Below are 7,398 nucleotides of genomic sequence, written 5' to 3' on the forward strand. Positions count from 1 at the left end.
GGTGGGAGCCTGCAGGGTTGGTGCACAGGCTCCAACCCTCGTCAGTACTTGATGGGAGAAGGAAAAGCTCTGCTGCCCAACATGCACCCAGGAACCTGATAGAACCCAGGCGGAGGAGGAAGAGCTGCCCAGGGAATGAGGCCGAGGAGGAGCAATGCTGGACGTCAAGGTAAAGGGACATCCGCTTTGTCACCAGGGCCCAGAGGGGAGGCCAGCGTCTGCAGGAGCAAGCAGAAGCCACCTCTGGCAGCCGCAGGGCTGAAGGGCTCGAGGGTCCTGAGGAAGACCCCTGGGGAGCCTGCAGCACAGCTCCATGGGCCCCAACCTCCTCTGCCTCGGAGTCCTGCCGAGGCTCACCCACCTTCCCAGGCCCGAGTGGCACTTCACAGAGGCCAGAGGTTTAACAAATACCTCGTTCCTGACCCTCACTGAGATGGACTTCAGGAACTCGCCTTCTGTCCCCTTTGGGCCAAACATGCGGAGGAACTAGAACTTTATGTTTGTAAGCATCGCGGCCACGGGCTGCTGCAGCCTCTGGGGGAGGTGGGGCCAGGCGGGGAGCCCAAACCTCTCCTCCACTGCGGCTGCTCCGTGGTCACAGCAAGACCTGGGCCAAGAAGCACCTGGGGATTCCTGCTTCTCCGCTGGGCGCCAGCTGCAGCAGTGCTGACCGTAGGTATCTGCAGACACGACAGGAGGGGGCCAGAAAGGCCCTGTGATCTCCTGCACATCCTCCAACAGCACAGGGGGCAAAGTCTCGTTGCCGCCGTCCGGGGGGGGCTGGCAAACTGCTTAAGAGACTAAACATCAAACATGTTCGATCTTGTGGGCCAAGTGACAACATCAAGGCTCCTAAGCACATGCCCGAGCTCTACTAGAATGTGACGTCTAAAAATGTAGACATCATCCTTAGTGAAAGATGCAGGGCCACATCTGGCTGCAGACTGTGGCGTGCCAGTCTCTGATCTCGCTGAGTAGCAAAGCCCCTATCATGGGAGAAAGGCCACCATTTCCATTCTGAACCGTCCTCTGCTCATTCCAATCTACACAAAATCCTGTGTGTTTTCCCCAGAGTCCAGAAACCTGTAGTTGATCCAAGATGCAGACCAGCCACTGGTCTCGTTGAGGTTTCTTTGCAAGGTGAACGTGTTGGGGAACGTTTAGACGTCTGTGTTCACTATGTTTTTAGAAATGACGGAATGCAGGTGGCATCTCGTTTTATCCTGGTGCAAAGCAGTAATGGCGGTATTCAACAGTGGAGGAAAGTGTTCCAACTGCTGTCGCCACTTAGCTAACTTGGAGATGCAGGTTTGCCTTCTCCAATTGACATTTTATAAATGGCATCTGCCTCTGAGTGTTCCGTTTTGATTCACAGCAATCTGTTGGCATCACACGTGAACTGGAAGAGAATACGGAGCCTTCTGCTTCCAGGACCCTGATTTACATGCCCGTCGGAAGGTCAGATTGAGCCTCTGTCGTGTTTAGAGCCCAGAGATAAAAGGCGGCCTGTGGATTTCTTCCTTTACTGGCAGGATGGATAATTCTTTTAAAAAAAGAAAAATGAAAAGGAAGAAAGACGAACCCAGTAACAGTGCAATGTGAGCTTCCAGCAGCCAAGCCCGGTGCACAGGGAGTGCTGGGAGGTGCTCTGGGGTGACAAGTGTGACTCTAACTCAAGGTCCTCAGCCTGATGGTCCTGAGCAGCAGGAGGCCTGAAGCCAACTGGAACATGCAAGTCCCAGATGTCCCTGCACCCAAGAGCAGCCAGAGCACCCTGGGGTTGGCCAGCAGGAGACCTTCCCATGCAGAGGGGGGGCCAACCAGGGCCAGTGTCCAAGGCCACACCTCCCCACAGCCTGAAGAGGGGTCAAGCAGGGCCAGCGTCCAGGGCCACCCCGCCTCCACAGGCAGCAAGGCAGCCTGCACAGGACTCACAGCAGGAAGTTGGCCATCCAGTCAATGACCACAGTTCACAGGTGAACCCTGGACGCTCCCAGCAGTCACCTTGGGAAGCAGATCACTGCTGGGCACAGGTAGCAGGCCCGCCCTCAGCTCTGGCACATGTGCCGCCCTCGCACCCTTCCCCTGGCTCCACAGAGGCCATCAGGACAGATCTTCATGGAACATGCCCTCCACTGCCAAAGGCAGCTCCTTCACCACCATGGCCACGCACCATCTGTCCTGTAGCCACCAGGCTTTGACAGACACCTTCACGTGAGAGCCACCATCCGTCACGCCCACGGGACCCCGAGCTGGACAACGGGGAGTAAAGAGCAGTGACTGGCACCCGCCCTTCTCTCCTGGAGCCTCTGCACAAACCTCTGAAGCCAAGCCTGGGCACCCGCCCTCTGGACAGGAGGAAGAGTGGACCTGCTGGACGTAACCCCGCCCTGCGCTCAGCTGGCTCACTGGGCTGCTGTGACTTCTGCAGCCTTCATTGGAGACATGGTGGAGGCCAGGATCATCGGAGGCTCTGGGCTGCGCGAGACCCAGGAGGGGCCCCAGGTGGGGCTGGGAGTATTGAGGGTCGTTCTGACCCCCTTTTTCCAGATGCAAAGCTGCTTTTCAGTAAGTGGGGAGAAGGGGGTCATGGCCTTTGTGCCCACCACAGACGTGCCTCCAAGGATTAGTGTGTGTCGCCATCGCGACTTCTGATTCTGTCCCTAACGCCTGGTAGAGAACTGGGCCCAGCCCACTGTCCAGACACCGGCGAACCCGACTCCACTCTGTAAAGGGCGTCTCACGGGAAACCACCCAGCTGTGCTCCTGCCCAGGGAGGCCCCTGCAAGAACGGGACGCGTCACGTACAGAACACCGTGCCATCACGTGAGGCCGCCGTGCCTTGACCTGGGGTGACCCCAGCAGAGGACATCTTCAGTGCTGCAGAAGGCCATTCCAGGAGGAGGGTGTGCCCACTTGGGGTCCGAGCCCTGATCAGGGGCAGCTGAGACCACGTTCCCTACACCCGTGGGCGGCACCTTCTTTCTGAGTAAGAGGAAGGCTCATTTCCTCCCATCCCCTAGCAGGCAGGGGACACTCCCCACTGCCTCTACGCACTCACTGTCCGCCTCCCAGACTGCCCAGGGCAAGGCTGTCCCCACTCAGGGAGCCCTGGCCACCCCGGCCATATGCCTGTGCCCCGGGCCCCTTGCTGTGCTCGAGTCTGTTTACAAGAAATGTCTTCACCGTCTCCGTTTCAGGTGCAGGACTGGACAGGAGCGAGCAGGACACCAACCATGTCCAGCCGGCCCAGGTTCACCCTGTGGCTGTTCACTGCCACACACCCAAGGCTTGTACAACAGAACACGGTGACCAACGAGATGACATTCGAGTACAACAGAACACGGTGACCAACGCGATGACATTCCAGTACAACGGGACACGGTGACCAACGCGATGACATTCCAGTACAACGGGACACGGTGACCAACGCGATGACATTCCAGTACAACGGGACACGGTGACCAACGCGATGACATTCCAGTACAACGGGACACGGTGACCAACGCGATGACATTCCAGTACAACGGGACACGGTGACCAACGCGATGACATTCCAACACAAGGGCACACATTGACCAACGCGATGACATTCCAGTACAACGGGACACATTGACCAATGCGATGACATTCCAGTACAAGGGCACAATCTAGACGTGACTCTAATGATCCGGGGCTCAGAGTCATTCCTCTGGAAACCCAACTGGATGCCTTTTCTGCCATTTTGAAGTGTGCAGAGGGGTCTGATGGGATCCCCGTGCCCTGTGGACCTCTGCCCTGCTAAGGTCCTCAGTCGGCCGTGACCCCACCCCCGGTCTCTCCTGTGCTTCTGGGCCATGGCCACAAGCTGCTCGCCAGACCAGCACCAGCGGTCTCCAGCCTCCAGCCGGCCTTCAGTCCCTGCTGACTCGACTCCTGCCCGTGGCTGGACCCTCACGGGCTCCTCTGCAGGTGGAACCCACTTTCCCGGCCTGGGGTCCTTTCCTGCTGTGTGTTCCTGGCCTCTCTGTCAGATGTCACGTGGCCATGATGAGAGCACCCGTGTCTGTGCCGTTGTGTTGGCTGGCCTCCCGTTGGCAGGCCGTGCCAGGGTGCTGGCTGTGTGGCCTGCCGTCTCCGAGCCGTGCATCAGTTCCACAGGCCCCCGTCATCTTCCTGCCTTTCACATGGAACTCGTGTACGGTCCCGTGACGAGCAGGCACAGCCCGCCTCCCCTCCCACGATGCCTGCCTTCTCTACTCGCGAGCACCTGCTGCAGGACGCTGGGCGGGCGTGACAGTGGCCTCTGTCTGGCTCCCAGCCCTGGGGGAATGTCCAGCCTACTGTCACTGAGCACTGCTCGTCTCCGGTGGCTTTGGTCAAGTGAAGGCCTGAGTCTGGACTGCAATGATGTTTCCAAGTCTGGTCCCCAGTGGGAGGTTTGTGTCCCAAGTCTCCAGGGACCCAGACAGCTCAGCAGCAAGAGGTGGACTGCTGGTGTGAGATGGGAAAGATCAGGAGCAGAACTTTCTTCACAGAAAGGCAGGCCATCTCATGGCCACAGAAGGACAGGCCACCTCGTGGACACAGAAAGGCAGGCCACCTCGTGGCCAGAAAAGGCAGGCCACCTCGTGGACACAGAAAGGCAGGCTACCTTGTGGCCACAGAAAGAGAGGCCACCTCGTGGCCAGCACCAGTGGACACGTGGAGAAATGAGGAACATCATTACCCTTCAGGTGACAAACACAGCTACGAGATGTCACAGCACACCTACAGCATGGCTGGTACCTGACGAAGGGCAATTTTTTTAAAGGAAGACTTGTGTACTGTTGGTGGGGAGTGCGTGACCACAGCCATTGTGCAAACAGTGTGAAGGAGTCGCTGTGAGTGGTCCCCAGGCTCAAGTGTGAGCAATGTGGGAAGGCTCGGGTGAAGCCAAGAGTCCCCTGAGAGGGCTTAGCTGGGGGGTGACTGCAGGAGGTGGGTGTGGCTGGAGGAGGGGGGCGCTGGGGTGTGGCACAGGGACTCCTATCTTGTCCCTGGGGAGTGCGGCTCCATCTCCTTCCTGTCCATGTGTCCTGAGCCGCCGCCTCCTCCACACCCTCTGCCGTGACGCGCTGGCCACCAGGGACTGAGACCCTGACACAGCCCCTGTCCTTTGGTCACAGTGGTGAAGAGCCGACTAGAAGTGTTCCTAGGGAAGGCCAGGAGACCCACCAAGGCCCCTGCTGGGGGTGTGAGCAGACCTGGGCCAAGGGCATGTCCAAGGACATCTGTGCTCTGACGCTCATGGCAGGTTCTCCACGACAGTCGAGACGCGTGACCACCTGTCCAGAGGGACGGAAGGACCAAGAAAGGCGCACGCACCCGTGGCCTGGTGGCCGGCCTCAACAAGAAGGGCTCTCCCAGAGGCAAGGAAGTGGGTGGACGGGACGCTACGCTGGCTGGAACACAACAGGCTCCTCAAGTACTGGCAGGTGCAGGCCGCCTCCCTCCGACATGGCGGCCAACGCAGCGGCAGCCGTGAGTGAGACAGGTTGCCAGAGCTGGGTGTCACAGGACTCGGGGTTCCAGGTAAGAGGAGGAGGGAGTTCACGAGAGCCACTGCCCACCACCGCGACGGCGGCTCATGCCCACCTGGCCACCCCAGAGGCCCCAGAGATGCTGAGTGTCCCACCCCACACGCGGTGCGGCCGTGCAGGCCAGTCCCCCCGCAGCCGTTCTGCAGCCGCTGTGCTGTGCTGTGCGCACACACAACTTGGTGAACTGCATAAGGAGGTGGAATACTACTTTTCTCATTTTCTGCACAAAATTAAAAGGAATGCAAATCCTCTACCATCAAAAAACCAGAAGCAAAACAGGTCGGACTTCATTCGGAGTTGGTGAGCCCGGGAGGGGGACTGGGGGTCTGCTGCACCGCGGCGGGTGCCAATGCAGAGGGCCGGAGACCCAAGGACTTTGTTAGCACCGTGGAAAACGATTCTGTAAATAATTTTACTCTCTATTGTGCTGTTGTTTTAACAGTTGATACTCACAATTTAAAATCTTTTTAAAATTCTATATAATGTCATCTGTACATTCACTGGTGCTGAAAAACATGACCAGAAATCAATAACACCTGAAGCGCTGCCAGTTCAGTGCTCCTAGAGAGGGTGCCAGGACAGAGGGGCAGCCCCGGGGCAGCAGGAGGGGTCAGCCTGGGGTGTGGGGCAGCAGGAGGGGTGAGGCGGGGTGTGGGGCAGCAGGAGGGGTGAGGCTGGGGGTGAGGGGCAGCAGGGAGGGGTGAGGCTGGGGGTGAGGGGCAGCAGGGAGGGGTGAGGCTGGGGGTGAGGGGCAGCGGGGGGGTGAGGGGCAGCAGGGAGGGGTGAGGCTGGGGGTTAGGGGCAGCGGGGGGGTGAGGGGCAGCGGGGGGGTGAGGCTGGGGGTGAGGGGCAGCAGGGAGGGGTGAGGCTGGGGTGAGGGGCAGCAGGGAGGGGTGAGGCTGGGGGTGAGGGGCAGCAGGGAGGGGTGAGGCTGGGGGTGAAGGGCAGCAGGGAGGGGTGAGGCTGGGGGTGAAGGGCAGCAGGAAGGGGTGAGGCTGGGGTGTGGGCCATGCCCCCTTGTCTGTGGACTGAGTGGTATTGGGGTGCCTATGTATGCCCCTCTGTCTGCAGACTGTGGGGTATTGGGGTGCCTATGCCCCTGTCTGCAGACTGAGGGGTATTGGGGTGCCTATGCCCCTCTGTCTGCAGATTGTGCAGTATTGGGGTGCCTATACCCCTGTCTTCTGACTGGGGTGTTAGTGTGGCAGTAGCTGAGTGGGCTTCTCTGCGTGCCCTCCGCACTCGCTGCCACTTGGGCACCCATCCTGGCCTGGGTCTGGAGCCGTGAAGGGCACACTCCCAGGAACTCCATTTCATTCGGGTTTTTGCCCACGTGTAACTTTCTAATTGAAAGAGAAGCGAGGAAACACGGACACCCTTAGGCCAGGGTAAGACCCTACCTGGCCTGTCTGCTGTTAAAGGTGGTGCTGTCGAATCCACCACTTAAAAAGGCGTCCCTGAATGCTTCCCAGTGACTCTGGGTGGAACCGCCTGTGGAGAACCTCTGCTGTATTAATTGTGCAATCCTATTGAGCCTCGCGTTCACAAAATAAAAACGCCAGCGCCTGCTTTCCCAGTGCAGGTGTGGATGGCGTTGGAAGGGGACTTGTTTACTTGTGGGAGCTGCTTCTGTCCTTCCAAATTAGCCACAGAAAACAAATGTCGGCTTCAGAACTGCAATCCCAGCAACGGCCAGTGACTGTCACTGAGTGGAAACTACAGGACAGACAGACATTCACAGGCCTACTGTGTGCAAGACCACGGGACACACGCAGCCCAGACTCGCCAGAGGCGCTCCTCGACATGCTGACCAGGAGGGCACGCGTGACCTTGCTAG

Source organism: Marmota flaviventris, chromosome 20 (genome assembly GCF_047511675.1).
Source record: "Marmota flaviventris isolate mMarFla1 chromosome 20, mMarFla1.hap1, whole genome shotgun sequence".
NCBI lineage: Eukaryota > Metazoa > Chordata > Mammalia > Rodentia > Sciuridae > Marmota > Marmota flaviventris.